At 37.5% G+C, this 15,088-nt stretch overlaps 1 protein-coding gene across 1 annotated transcript in view; it reads left to right on the top strand.

Annotated features, from left to right (window-relative positions):
* Positions 1 to 206: 206 nt before the first annotated feature.
* LOC6031709 overlaps positions 207 to 15,088 on the top strand; it is a 37,069-nt gene continuing 22,187 nt past the window's right edge. The window contains 1 exon segment of the mRNA XM_038253158.1: positions 207 to 807. The gene's annotated coding sequence lies outside the window, so the exon portion shown is untranslated.

The raw sequence follows: 15,088 nt of genomic DNA, 5'->3' as shown, positions 1-15,088 counted from the left end.
TAAATTTAGGACTCAATTTCTTGATTCAGTTAAAACCCCGCTCTGCGCGCCAATTTTTTAAAACTTTGAAACGTTTCAAGTAACCACATGTTTTTTACACAGGGTCCGTGGCTCTCAACCGCATCAAACCGACCGGGCTCCCGCACTGACGTCTTTCCTCTGACAGCGGCATTCCGTTACGTCGTTCAGCAACGCGCTCTCCACTTGTAACTGAACTCTTGTTTTGTGTGCGGCCATCTGTGTTGCTCCGAGACTTTCAAACGGAACGGACGGTCTTTTCGCGAGTCGTTTTATTTTATTTTTGGTGGGCCAAAATTGCCAAAAAAGCAACCCGAAATTCGTCGCGATGGTGGTGAAAAAGGTTCCCGAGTGATTTGTTTTCGTCGTCGACTTGATCGATTTGTGGGGGGTGGATTTCGCAGCAAAAGAATCAGTGAAGCAATTTTTGTCCACGGAAAAGCCCTTGAAAAGGCAGGGTAATGTGTGTGTGATGCAAAGCCTGCTGTGTTGAGAAGTGCAGTTAGTAGCAGCGCTTAAAGCTAGTTTGTTGCTACTACAAGTTTGTGTCTTGTGTTTCTGTGCGCTGCGAGAATAACAATTGCTGCTTAAAATTACTAAGCAAAAAAGTGCTTCTCCCAGAATGATGGAGGAAAAGTAAGGAAGCTGCGATAAAAAAGTGATCCAGTTGTTTTTGTTGGCGTCTGCAAATTGCATCAAAAAAGGATTACAATCAATAAAGGGGCAGCTGAACGAACGAACCAGTTCCCGTCGACCCCGGAACACACAAATCAGCGCGTCCTCCAAAAGGTAAACAGCAGCAGCTGCATCAGGTTGATGATATTCCATCAACCTTCCACTTCTCATCCTCCTCCGTGGACCACCTCACCTGTACTTTTCAAAAAATTGCGACTTTGCACCTGTCGTCGCTGTGTTGCTCTTCTTCTTTGGCGTCGAACTTCTTTCGTTCCTCCAATATCGCGAAGCCACCGTGAACGACGACGACGACGTCCCAAGGATGTTTGTCTCCAAATGTGTCCCCGCGATTTGGAAAAAACGGTGGTGGTCTGACTTTGCTATGCTCTATCTATGTCACGGATAAATAATTCAAAAGAGATTTCTGAAAAAGAAAAGAGCAATACACCTGCGAAAAGGGCACCTTCTTTGGCTGTGCAAATATTCTTATTTGCTTGCGTTGCATGTGCCTTTTCAGGGTTCGCGGGATAGTATGTCAGGGTTGAGTAGGACGTTCAACAGAGTGTTGATTCGAAGGAGGAGTTTCAACTTGTAATTTGTTGTTTTATTAGGTTATCCTGTCAGTTAAACTATGTATCAAGTCAGTCAGTTTATTATATTTTATTATTTCTGTTATGCTTTCGTTGTTGTATTATGTCAGAACAAAAGAATAAGATCTGGAGCAACATTTGAAAGGGGCGGTACGACATTGCTCTTACGGCCTTTCGGCAATGTCGTACCGCCCCTTTCAAATGTTGATCCAGAGATATATGAAATCCATTAAAGCTGACTACTTGACATGTATAAGAAGTGTAATTGATTGCAAAAAATAAAAGAAAAGTATTTGAAAAAAAAACAAGCTAAGCTAAATTCTGTAGGGGTGAAATATGATTACTTTTTTTTGTGAATGTATTTTTATCGGTCGAAATAATTTAAAATTAAGAAATCCAACACAAAACAACATATGAAAAAAAAACACACACACAATAATGATATCTTGAGCTACACAACAAAAAAAAAAAAAAAAAAACAATCTTAAAACTGTCAATTTGAGAATTCTTCATATATCCAGAATTTTAAGCGAAAATGGCCTTCGAATGGTGAACGTCCGAAATGTCAAAATCACGCAGTGGCACCAACATTGCGATAAAAGTGTGTGCGATTTTGACATTTCGGACGTTCATCATTCGAACGCCATCTTCGCTTAAAAATCTGGATAGAAAAATTAATTAAAACTGAAAAACCAAAAGAATTATCGGGATTCTGGACAAATTACTTCAATGAGCAAATGAAATAAAGATCAATTCGATCATTCGAAACCCAAATTCCCATCTTTTCGTTAACAATATTTTCAATATTACGCAATATTTGTAAAAATCAGTATTGATTCAAAATTTATAACTCGGTCAAAGATTGCCCATTCTGGAAATTTCGGAAAAGTTGGCATTTCAATACCCCTGACTCAAGGCGGTTTCAAAAACACCCAAAAAGCAAAAACTGGAAATTTGGTTTATTGGACTTTAAAAAAAAAAACTCCACATACATCCAACTGTAGGTTTTACTAGCTAAGGTTTGCTTTTTCAGGGAAAATATTATTTTTTTTAAATTATTTACGCTGTTTTTCATATTTTGTATTTTTTAGTTTTCGATTTGGTGTGATGACGCAAAAACTAGTCTAGTTTGGCAAAAAATAGTTTTTGCATTTTTTGTGAACACCACATAATTCAGGCTTTCCTTGGTTTTTATCACCGTTGCAGTAAGCCACAACTTTTTATCGATATTATAATTCCTTTGTTCATGGCCTACATTTTCCACTACACTTTTTTTTACAATATGCTTAACAACTTTGCAAACCACCAAGCTTCGCGTACCTCGACCCATTAAACGCCATGTCTAAGTGGTTGTTCATCAGCTGCTAATCCAACTGGCTCAACCCATATCCACAACACACAGCTCAGCCGCAGAAACACCCCCGCCGCGTGATAAACACGTGTACCAAACATTGTTTTCGTTCCAGCAGCGGATCGAAGAGGAAATTATGTTCACAGCACGACTGCGCCCCTCTTGATGGCTCTTGTTCGCTGTGTAGAGCAACAAATTCCGAATGTTGAGCAAATATCTGCCGGACATGCCACACCACAACAACTCTACCGCCAAAAGTTAATGGGGGTAAAAAGTGAAAATCTTTCACCTCTGCGAGGTAAACAATAAACCACAGACGACTCAAAAGAGGCAAAGACTGTCCAATTAATTTGGAATTGCAAAAATGCAGGGTGCTTATTTTGGGCGAGAGAGATTGAAAAAGTTCGCAACAAAATGAAATCTGCTGAACTCGTCTCTAAGCGGATTTTTTTTCTCTGTGAAATCTCAAGCATCAAATGCAATTTAATGTTATTGTTAAGTGGCGCAAGAAAATCTAATCTTATCGCACACCAGTCCGAAGAATGCATCCTGAAAAACTTGTGGTTTTTTCCGCCCTAGTTCTTTCTTATCATAATTAATGATTGCTGTACTTTTGAGCATTATACCCATTAAAGGAGCCAGGCCTACTGCGTTGCATTAGCAGCAGAGAAGAATCTGGAAATGGATTACATTTCACAGAATCTCCAGGGGAGGAAGGATGCGTGGACATACCGTACTAAATGCATTGGATTTGTCATGATGTGTGAATTTTGAGTGAATAGTTAGTAAGTGTCTTGTGATCATTTGGTTGGTGACAGAACACTTCGCACGAGCGCAACGCAAAGTCACCCAGTCATTTGACTCTCATCAGAACGTTCGTTGTTTTTTTTTTTTACCGAAATGGCGTTCAAATGATTGCTGTCACCACGCAGCAGAACAATCGAAGAAGAGAGAGAAATAAGGAGAACATGTGCCTTCGTGTCGTCCTGCTCGGGCTGCTTGAGCTTGGGTTTGTGCGTTTCAACTTCGCTTGCGTTCACTGACGGTCGCGATCGGAAAGGCGATCATGACTGGCGCTTTGTGTCAGCATTCAAATGTCGTGGTCGTCGGTGATGAATGCTGTTGAAATTACGAAACTATTTTCAATTTTCTCTCTATATAAATATTGCAAACATTTTTTTTTCTGTACAGCTTCAGGTTTTTTTTTAATTTTCGAAATAAACAAATCTATTATCGATTTCCCAGCGATTTTTTAAGCCGGCGTGTGCAACTCTCCCGCGAGTTCAGATCTTCGTGACCTTTACTCCAGTTAGTCTTTTTTTTTCTAACAAAGTCGAAGTCAGCGATCAGCCGGCAGAAATCGTTGTTATTCCCAAACAGCTGCAGTCTCAAAGCTCTCGAGTTGAGTTGAGGCGGGTGAGATTATTATAATTAACGGCAATTAAATTAAATCATGCTCATTGTGCTTCTCTCCTTGGCTTATTTTTTTGTTGTTTTTCATTTTTAGAGCACTAATCGGTTTAGAAAGGGTCAGCCGACTGCTGCAGTCGAGAGCAGTTGTGGGATTTCCCCGATTGACTCAATTGTCAAACAGAGGATCACAATGTGCGCAACAGTTCAGCGTCCCACCCACGATTTTGTGGCATTTTGCGAAGATATGAATAGCAAATACATTAACTATCCCATGAAAAAACACAAGCTACTATCAGTGACTAATTGAAAGCGGATTTACCAACAGACTCGCTCAAGCGAATAGATAATGCAACGCAAAATTGAACGACTCATAAATCATCCGCTCAATACTGCTCGTGAATCGTGCTAAAAAGCCGAACGACTTACGTCACTTCGCTGTTCGTGGAAGGCTACCCCAATTGGAAACAACATCCAGTGGAGAATCTCAACTCGTCAGAATTCAACTGGAAGCGCAGTCACAACAACAGCAACCTTCGACGGGGCTAAAGCTCAGAGCTGAGCTGGGAACTGGGGAGTTGTTGTTAATTACTACAAACAATATTGAAATCATCGATTAGCGACTCTCTTGAATTGTTGTTTCGCATTTAAAAAAACAGCAAATTTTAGCCTTGTCTACAAGATCAAACGACTGTTTGACATTTGAAGATCTACGACCCAGATTATCTCGTCCATTCATCGTCATTCTTTGATCGGCATTTAGCAATTTATTACAGAATCCCAGACTTGACACCATGATCCGTACACGGTCTAGTTCTAGCGCGATACGATTAAGCTATTTCTAAAAATATAAATATCGACACAGCGCAAACATTTTGGATCCTGGCCGGTCTTTTTATGACCTTTGGGCGTCGTTTCGGCTGGTGTTGTTTACCCTCATACTGCACAGTGGTCCGAAACCGAAATCTAGCGTGACAAAATTGATAGCGGCCACACGTTAAGATTTAGAGCTTTGGTGTCTTCGGGACAAATGATCAGGGTCAATAGGGGCATCTTTTGGTATGGTGGACATTAGGGTGGTCCAAATTTTAGGGTGGTTCAGAATTTTTATTTTGGCGGGATGACGAGATAGCGCTTTGGTGTCTTCAGAAAAGTTGTAGGGAACACCATTCTGAGCAACTTTGTTGAAGGGCACAAAGCTCTATCTTCAAACGGGAAGTTTCTAGAGCCGTTTTTGTAATTTAGGTTGAGGTGTATATGAAAAAATGAGTTTTTTGAATTTATCAACTCAGGCTTATGTCGTAGCGAGTTGATGTCTTCTAGACATTTGAAGAGCTTATCAAAACACATATTTATCTTCCAAGAGAGCGAAAATCGGACCTTTTAAACGAATGTTATAGCCAAAATACGACGAAAAAGACGCCATTTTGAAATGTGAATAACTCGAAAAGGTGGTGGAGTTTGACCTCGTTCTTGGAAGCATCTGAAAGTACACATTCTGCAAATATCTCGGAGGTCTTTTTTGTTTGTCTTATTTAATCTCAATTTGGAAATGAGCATTTTTAAATCGTTTTTTGCCCATAACTTTTGATAGAATTGACCAAAATTCGATTTCCATGAACAAAAATGTTCATTTTGACAAGCTCTACAATTGTCTAGAAGGGCTCAAAAATGTACAAAATGTTCTAGTGGTCGTAAAAGAAGAAACAAGTTTTCACTGAAATATTTCTGAAATAAATTTAATTATTTTGTTGATTCCTGAAATATTTCAGTAAAAACTTGTTTCTTCTTTTACGACCACTAGATCATTTTGTACATTTTTGAGCCCTTCTAGACAATTGTAGAGCTTGTCAAAATGAACATTTTTGTTCATGGAAATCGAATTTGGTCAATTTATCAAAAGTTATGGGCAAAACGATTTAAAAATGCTCATTTCCAAATTGAGATTAAATAAGACAAACAAAAAAGACCTCCGAGATATTTTCAGCAAATGTACTCTAGAATGTGTACTTTCAGATGCTTCCAAGAACGAGGTCAAACTCCACCACCTTTTCGAGTTATTCACATTTCAAAATGGCGTCTTTTTCGTCGTATTTTGGCTATAACATTCGTTTAAAAGGTCCGATTTTCGCTCTCTTGGAAGATAAATATGTGTTTTGATAAGCTCTTCAAATGTCTAGAAGACATCAACTCGCTCAATAAGCCTGAGTTGATAAATTCAAAACACTCATTTTTCATATACACCTCAACCTAAATTACAAAAACGGCTCTAGAAACTTCCGTTTGAAGATGAGCTTTGTGCCCTTCAACAAAGTTGCTCAGAATGGTGTTCTACAACTTTCTGAAGACACCAAAGCGCTATCTCTCATCCCGCCAAAATAAAATTCTGAACCACCCTAAAATTTGGACCACCCTAATGTCCACCATACCAAAAGATGCCCCTATTGACCCTGATCATTTGTCCCGAAGACACCAAAGCTCTAAATCTTAACGTGTGGCCGCTATCAATTTTGTCACGCTAGATTTCGGTTTCGGACCACTGTGCACTGGTGTAAGGCATTCCAAACTGCCTTTGAAGTATATCTGTGTACATTTATATGCTGTGTGAAGATATTCTTGCACGCATTTGCTGCCAGCTAAACTCAGCTGAGTTTAATGAGGTTAAACACATTCTTGGCTGCCCAAAGTCGACGGCTCTCGTCGCGTCGTTGTTGCGTTAAATTTATTCATCTCATGTCGCAGCCGGTTAGTTCACTGACACGAAGTTGGTGTCGTGCAGACCGGCGTGGATCATGGTGACGATAATTCGTTGGAAATTGTTTGGTTGAAATTTTACAAATTAAAACACCAAAGATCATTATTAATTTTTCAAACAAGAACGAGTAGCCACCATGCCAGCACCAAGCTCTTTAATTTAATTCACGTTGGATGCAGTTTGCGCAGCATAAAACGTAATCGTCGGTGCATTTAAGCGCACAGAAGTTGCTGCGCCGATAGAAGGCATCATACGTTGCACCAACTTCCATCTCTATAGGGCGTGTGAGTGTGCGTGCTGCAACAGACAACAACAACGCACGTGGAAAAGGTGAAAAAATGCAGTTGTCGAGTGTGGCGCACCATGTTTAGACACTAAATACCAAACTCGGGTATATTTATTATTTACTCAGTGAGACGAAGGAAAAAAAATCGGGATTTAATCCACTTTTGGATTGGTTGTACCTTTCTCACATTTTTATTTATGTTTTTACTATTTACTGAAATAATGTATTGTAAAGTATGCCTAGAATAGATTTATAAAATGGCAAAAACTAATTTTGGATGCCCAGGATGACCTCGAAAGACTGGCTGCGCTAGGGTTAGATTCGATTAGATTAGTATCTCTTGAAGAAATTTGTTGATGAATTTTTGAAATGTTTTTTTTTGTTAGTAAAACTTGATTTTCGAAAAAAGGAAGTCATTGTGTTTTATATATGTTTAAGGCTTTTAGGAGACATCAAATGCCAGCTTCATAAAATCCCAAAATTGAAAAAAATGTGTGCAAGTTATGATTTTTTTTTTTAAGAGACAAGAAATTAAAAACGGTTAAACATTTATTTTGACTTCCTTTTTATGAAATATTAAATTTGCAATCAAAACGTGTTTTTTTTTTAAAAGAGCAGCGTGGTAAAGTTAAAGCTACTTTTAGGTTATTTTGTATAAGAAAGCCATAATGTTGCCCAATTAGCCTTAGTGTTTTGATCACCGATAGATAATGGTCCGAATTTCAATGCAAAAAATGTGAAATTGTCTACTCTTTTCAATAATAATAATTTCGAAATTTTATAATCAAGAATACCTGTTTGAAAGAGGTATTTATGACATTTTCAAATGTTGGGCTGGATTTTAAACATTAGAAATCATTTTATTGAAAAAGAACAGAAAATTTAAATTTTTTTGTTCATCCTGAAAATCGGACCATTAGTTTCTGAGATAATTTTATTTTTCTTGTTATCGTGTTTAAATGTTGACCTTACAAACCGAACCATTAGCCGAGTGGATTTTTTATTTTTTTAAATAACTTAAGAGTAGTGTTCATAATCAAGCTCGGCAATAAAAAAAAACTACAAAAAAAAACCGTGATTTGATTATCCGAAAATTTAATTCCCGATGTGTATTTTTTCTTCGAGGTCTTTGGGCAATCGAGTCTGGACTGTTATGTCTTTTTCGACTTATTCTACATCTCATCATTTATTGACACTTATCATGAGGCATCATGAGGTGAAGAAAATGTTTTTTGTCGCTTACAACACATAAAATATTTTTTTGAATGAAAACTCTTAATCAACAACTGCAACTTTGCCTAAGAAACCAAATCGACCTTAAAATGCCTTCTGCAGATAGAGAATTTTTGAACGTATAGGGACTAGTTTTTCTGTGTACAAAAACAAGGAACACTCCGAAAACACAGATTTATGCCAATTTAAAATATTAGGCTTCATTTTAAACTTTCTTAATTATTTTTTTTGCAATTCCATCGTGAAATTACTTCCTTTTCCTGTCATTCTTGAATGACGAAACAACCTTCTTTTCTGTACCAAAAATCACTGAATCGAATATTAACCCTTTTCAAAACAAATGCTGAAAAGTTCATAAATCAAAATCAAATTATTCGCTCTACAGCATTGCCATGGCGTTCTCGATTGTGAGATTCCTACTCGAAACTAGGTGTCCGAAGGCTTGATTGTTGAGGCAATTGCAAACCTCTTTTTACACCTTAGCTTCCATCCACCCCCGGGATTCGAACTGACGACCTTTGGATTGTGAGTCCAACTGCCTACCAGCGACTCCACCGGGGCAGAACCCAGGGAGACGACTCCTACACCTGGACTGAGCTAACGACCTAACCACTAGATTAGACCGGGGCCAACATTTACTTCCCTGTCCGACGGAAGGCGTGATCAGACAAATCTCGTCTCAAAATTTGCCACCGGGACCTTCTGGGATCAAACCCAGGCCGACTGGGTGAGAGGCAACCACGCTTACCCCTACACCACGGTCCCGATAAGAAAGTTGGAAAAGTTATACTTAAAAAAAAAAATGATTTAAACGTTTTATTGACTCAATGCATGGACATTTGCCCTATAATTCTGTTCAAATGGTGTTTTTCGGAATTTCAAAAAATGTATGGAACTAGTTGCAAAACTTGATTTTTTCATCACTCGTCGTATTTATCCAACTCGGTGAACCTCGTTGGATAAATGTACGACTCGTGCTGAAAAAATCCTCTTTTTGCAACATGTTGCATAAACTACTATTATCGACAATATCAGAAAAATTCCGGTAAATGTTAAAATTTTGATACCAATCGGTACAAAACATACAATTTGTGCTGATTTGTTTTGAAAATGATTACATAGTCTTTCCTCATGTAAGAAAGCACCAATGTCCGATGGTCTGTTTAATGTCGTCTGGACTTAGTGTGACTCTAACTAAACCCAGAGCCCAACTGCTGGACAAGTTCGAGTGGACGCGCGCGTGACAATTTTACATTATGACGCTTCAACAAGTGACCAACGGTGGTCTCCTAAAGCGTCATCGATCTTGGCCAGCGCTAAATTTCATCATCACTCGGTTGTCAACTGCGTCATTGGTATGCGGTAATGAGGTTTGGTTTAGCCATTAGAAGATGACCTTTGCGTAAGTTGTAATAACTTTTAGCTACTAAACCGTGGGAATGCTTTCTATCTGCTAGGCGCATTAATCAAGTTGGCGCCAATACAAAATGAACACAATGTAAAGAGATCAGCCAGCAGGAAAGGAATTTGAGATGAGAAATGGCGAGCCCATGTTAACTATATGTGTTACACATTGCACATTGCATTGCGTTGCGTTCAAACGGCCAGACCGGAAACTGTCGTCACGTTGGCCGGCTCCATCCGTGAAACCCAACACTTGATGGGTTTCCCCTCTCCGGTCCAACTTGAAGATGGATTGCCGATTGAATTTATAGTTTAGTTTAGCATAAGGGTTTTTTTTTTCGCTGCTGCGAATCATCTTAATTCAACCAATTTGTTACGTACTAAATGTAAACCAACAGCAAAAAATTGCTCCACATTTGGTTTCCTTCTCCGTTTGAGACGGAGAGGTTCGTATTTATCGATTTCTACGACCACGGCATCATCTGCCGCAAGACGAGGTTTTAGTTATGTATCCCTACGGGACCGCAAAACTATGTGATTCATTTTCTCTGGCACCGATTTTCCGACTTTGTAACGTGCGGTGGATGCTTTCTATTGCGTAAGCAGTCCGCCACGAAAAAGATTTGTAGAGTGCCAAATAAATCGAACTGAAGACACACTAACTGGATTGTTATATGAAAAGATCACAATTGAAAATAAACAGCAATTTTAAAGCTTTAATCCGGTCATGAGGTCATCCATAAACCACGTGGACTAGGGTGAAGAATTTCACAGTTCGTCGCCGTCGTGCTAACTTGTCGCACGTGCATTTTGGGCTAAATTGAGTTAAGAACGCCATTTTGTGCAGCTAACAATGCTTTCAATCCTGAGATATTCAACGAAATCTGAAAAAAAACTCCGTGCATTTTTGTCACTTTACATATAAAATTAGTTTCAATTTTGCCATGCTATCTTGTCACTACCTGAAAATTGATGTAAGTGCGACGACTGACCAAAGGGAAACCGCTCTTTTTTAGGAGCCGCTCATTTTCGTTCGCTCATAAAAAAGAGCCGCTCTTTGAACGGCTCTTTCGCTCTTTTTCAAAATTTGGATGATAAGGTTTTTTTTAAGAATCGTATGATTTTATAAGTTATTTCACATTGGACTTTTACAAATGATTTGATAAAAAAAATTAAAACTGAAAACGAGAAGATGTTCTTGAAAACCATAGGTCTTGGCGGTCTCTATGTCAAGATTTCTACTCCAATCTAAACATTCGAGTAATTGAATGGCATCCAAACTTAAATCTATTAATTTTAAAATTGCGTTTATTTCTGCAAGAATTGAACTTATGCTGATATTTTATTTGGAGAAAACATTCTGTGAACTCTTTCCTACATTCTGATTTAATCGATAAAATCTATAAACGCTAATGTTTAATCGGACAAAATGGATTTTTTTTCCAAAATCTCTAAACTATTCAGTAGATTTTTGGAAATATTTGAAAGGCTCAAATTTGCATTCCGGTAATGCTTTAATGTACAATCGGTTGTAAAGTTAAAAGTTTTGTTTTCATGTCAATTATCGACATTACCGACGGCTTTTTGGTTGTATTTCACAAAAAAAAACCTTAACAGAACGAGGATTGAACCACCAACATCTTGATTATTGATTCGACACGCTACCACCGCGCCATGGACGCTTGATGAAATGTGAGTGAAAGAGCACCAACATATTCTTCTCTTTGGAGTGTTGCTCGGGGACGGGCCAGCATTATATGTGTTGGTGAGAACTGTAGATCGCTGAAATGTTTACACGCGGGCAAAAATGACCTACGGGCTTGCTGCAAAAAATGTTATAAAATAGGACATTTTCTGCAGCAAATCCAATGTTGCAGATTTTGAGATATATTTTTCTTTTGGGTGTATTTTTGGGATTAATTTTTATAAGCATTGAAATATTTGAAATTGCATTGTCAACACTCAAAACCAATTTAGACCCACATTTTTTTTGGGATTCAAAAATTATATCTAAACAGTCCAGACTCGATTTTCCGAAGGCCTCGGAAAATTTCACTTCGGACAATCGAAACTTCGGATAATCGAATCACGAAAAAAAAATTTTGTTGTCTTGAAAGTTGAACAATAATAATAATAATTTTGGATTGTTGAGCACTATGCTAAAATTATTTAGATTTTTTAAATCCAAGATGGCAGCCAAAATGGCGGTGATGCAATATTGAAAAAATGCATTTTATTTTTTAAAAGGCAATCACCAACTCAAATTGGACTAAAATGTGGTTGTAGAACTCAAATTTTATGTTAAAAACAAGAAAATCAAAAAATACGATTTTTTTTTGTTCGTGATTTGATTATCCGAAGTCCCATACAAACCTTCGGATAATCAAACTTCGGATAATCGAGGCTTCAGATAATAGAGTCTGGACTGTAACGAAAGTCATGCCATCTTGAGCCGGTTCTGTTAAAAAAACGAACTTTCGAATCGAGTTTCCTTTTTATTTTTATTATTTTACTTGAATGAATCTTTGTCCCTATGCTACTAGAAGCCATTTTGCATCATCAGTTTTTCTATACAATTTTGCGGGCCGATCATACAAATGGGCATGTGAATATTCGAAAATCTGTATCTTGAATAGGGATTTTGATCGATTTGGTGTTTTCGGCAAAGCTGAGATAATTTCCCATTTTGACTTTGTTGATTGGACTGATATGATTCAGCCTCTTGAAGATTAAATTGAGTGAAAAAAGAGTTTTTCGCGGTATCCCGGAAACTGTTGGTTCGATTTTCTGCTCTTTCAATAAAACAAAATATTAAAAAAAATATAACTAGAATAACTTTTTGAAAGAAAATAAAACACTTATTTTTGACATTTTTAAATGTTGGGCTAGAATCAAAACATCATATCTCCGCTAGCAGATTTTGCATTATCATTAACTCTAGTGCAAGAGGTCCCTTAAAACATATAAAAAAATAAAATTCAATAAAATACGTATTTTGAGGATTCAACCTTAGGCGATAAAGGTCTAATAAGAAAATAGGATTTTTTCCCGTTTAAGACCCACAACTTTGAAATTTATTTCTGGGTTATCCCGAATCAACCAAACCAGATTTCCGGTAAATACCAAAAGCCCTGAAGTAAGATAAGTTACCTTGAAAGTTGAACATCAACCAGGACAGGATAGAAGACAGATCATAAAAAACTCTGTCACCAACAGGTCCGCACACTTTTTTGTTGTGGACGCCCGAAGCGTGAAAGGAACACACACGGGGCTGCTCGATTAGGGGAACTATGCCCTTTTTCAGCCTATTTCTATTATCGGCCTATCAGCACTTTGATCGTGAATTACAGCTTTCATAAAGTGTTTTCGACTGTTCCAAAGTAATAAATAGCTCAAATTAAAGTGAGCAAGCAACTCTCCATTGTTGATTCATCTGAAAATGTTGATTTAATAGCGGAAAACGGCAAAAGTGATGAGAATTGGTCAAACGGCTTAGGGTGATTAAAATGGGTATATTTCCCCTATATAGAATTGACGTTCATAACCGGTCCCCGGCGCGGCGCGCGACTCTTCAATTCGACACCGGAGGAGCACGTGACTTCAACGTGTTGTTGGAAAATTGTGCCCGGCCAAGTTGATGTACGGGTTTTTTTTGTTGTTGTTGAGGAGAACAGGATATTGCACTTGTGCTAGTTTGTCACAATTGTGACTTTTGGAGTGATGACAAATTACTCTTTCGATTTCTGAAAAAAAGTCTAAGAAAGACTAAATTTTGATATCGCTTAGGTCAAGAGAGCATGACTTTAACCATCCACTTCTATCAAGTCTCCGGTAGCGGTCAGAATGCCGGAATGGAATCATCGTTGCGTATCGTTTCTGTATACGTGTAGTTGAGAAGAAGAATTGCTCAATTAGTAGAGGGGGTGCACAAGGACGAATCTATACTTATGAACAGCACCATACATATATGGTATATAATTCAAAAGATCACCACTGCAAGTTGCTGTAATAACGTTAGTAAGACATTATTTTTAATTATGGCTTCACGTCGTAAAGTGATGCTCCAAACAACTAATTGTCGATTTGCACTCTTTTCCCCTTTTCTGCAATTGTTGCATTGTCCGTTTGCAGCGGCAAACATTCACTTCCTATCGAGCAATTTATGACAGTTTTTTGCACCTTCTTTTTCCGTTCAATTCCGCCTTGAAATACCTTTCCCTTAGCTTCCCACTGTTTATCAAATTATATCTGTTGGTGCACCTCTGCTATCGACGGCGTCCATCAGGCAATTTTTCCGTTCACTTCTTTCGCCTTTTCGCTTTTTTTTCTCTCTCCTCGCGTGTTTCGAGTCTATAATTACCGCGTGAATCTTCTTTGTAGTTTATAGCTAAGCTTGTGCTTTCATTTATGGCACAACTGGTGTGTTTATATTTTTAATGATGATCCAGATGATGCTACCGGCCGATAAAACGGTGCGACGTTAGATTTAATTTGGGTGCGATTATGGCATTTAAATGTCATAATACGGGAGCTTATTTCTGATAATTCTGGGTTTTTGTTAATTTATGTTTGTGTTGTTAGGACCAATTTTTCCTTATCTTAACATAGTTAATTAGTTGATTTCAGCTAATTAATTTAATTTACTTTGACTAAATTCACCAAAATGTGTTTATTATCAAAGTTTTTAATTGTTGTAATTCCTAATTCTTAGGCTTTTGGATTTACTTATGTTTTGTTTCAATGTTGTTAACGTTTTCAAAATTGTTTTTTTTCCTTTTTTTTGTATTTTTCCATGCGTTTGCTTGACCGTTTTCCAATATAAATGTCAATAAATGGGGTTGAGGATGGTACCGAGACATTAACTCAATCAAAAAATCCCTTCTTAAGGTACAGATTTTCACACATTTTCATTGCGCTTTATTATGAACAGCTCCCAAAATGTTATGGTGAAATCAATAATATTAAATCGCTTATTAATGCACAAAGTTTAATCCAAATTTAAAAAAATGGGAAAAATGTTAAAAGCTACTGAACTTTTAAGTTTTCTATTGAAAATTTAATTTGCTTTTGAAAATAAGTGTTGGCCATTTAAAACCAGACAAACGTCAACAAAATAATAACAAAGCAAAATGAATGTCAGTGAATGTAAAATGAATGTTAAAAATAAATTTAAACAAATAAATTTATTTTTTATGTATTCATGAAATTTTAAGTTATACTCAAAACGAAATTTAAAGGATATGCTCTGGACATATTTTGAGTTACTTTCATTTTATTTTCAGTTGAGATAATATGATGCATCGATATTCTCCTCGTCATTTTTCAATAAGCCCAGTCTTCGAACCGTATTCGGTGACTGGGCTATA

The sequence above is a fragment of the Culex quinquefasciatus genome, chromosome 2 (assembly GCF_015732765.1).
Source record: "Culex quinquefasciatus strain JHB chromosome 2, VPISU_Cqui_1.0_pri_paternal, whole genome shotgun sequence".
NCBI classification, from domain to species: domain Eukaryota; kingdom Metazoa; phylum Arthropoda; class Insecta; order Diptera; family Culicidae; genus Culex; species Culex quinquefasciatus.
Note: the sequence above shows the minus strand (reverse complement) of the source record. Positions and strands in the feature narration are given on the sequence as shown.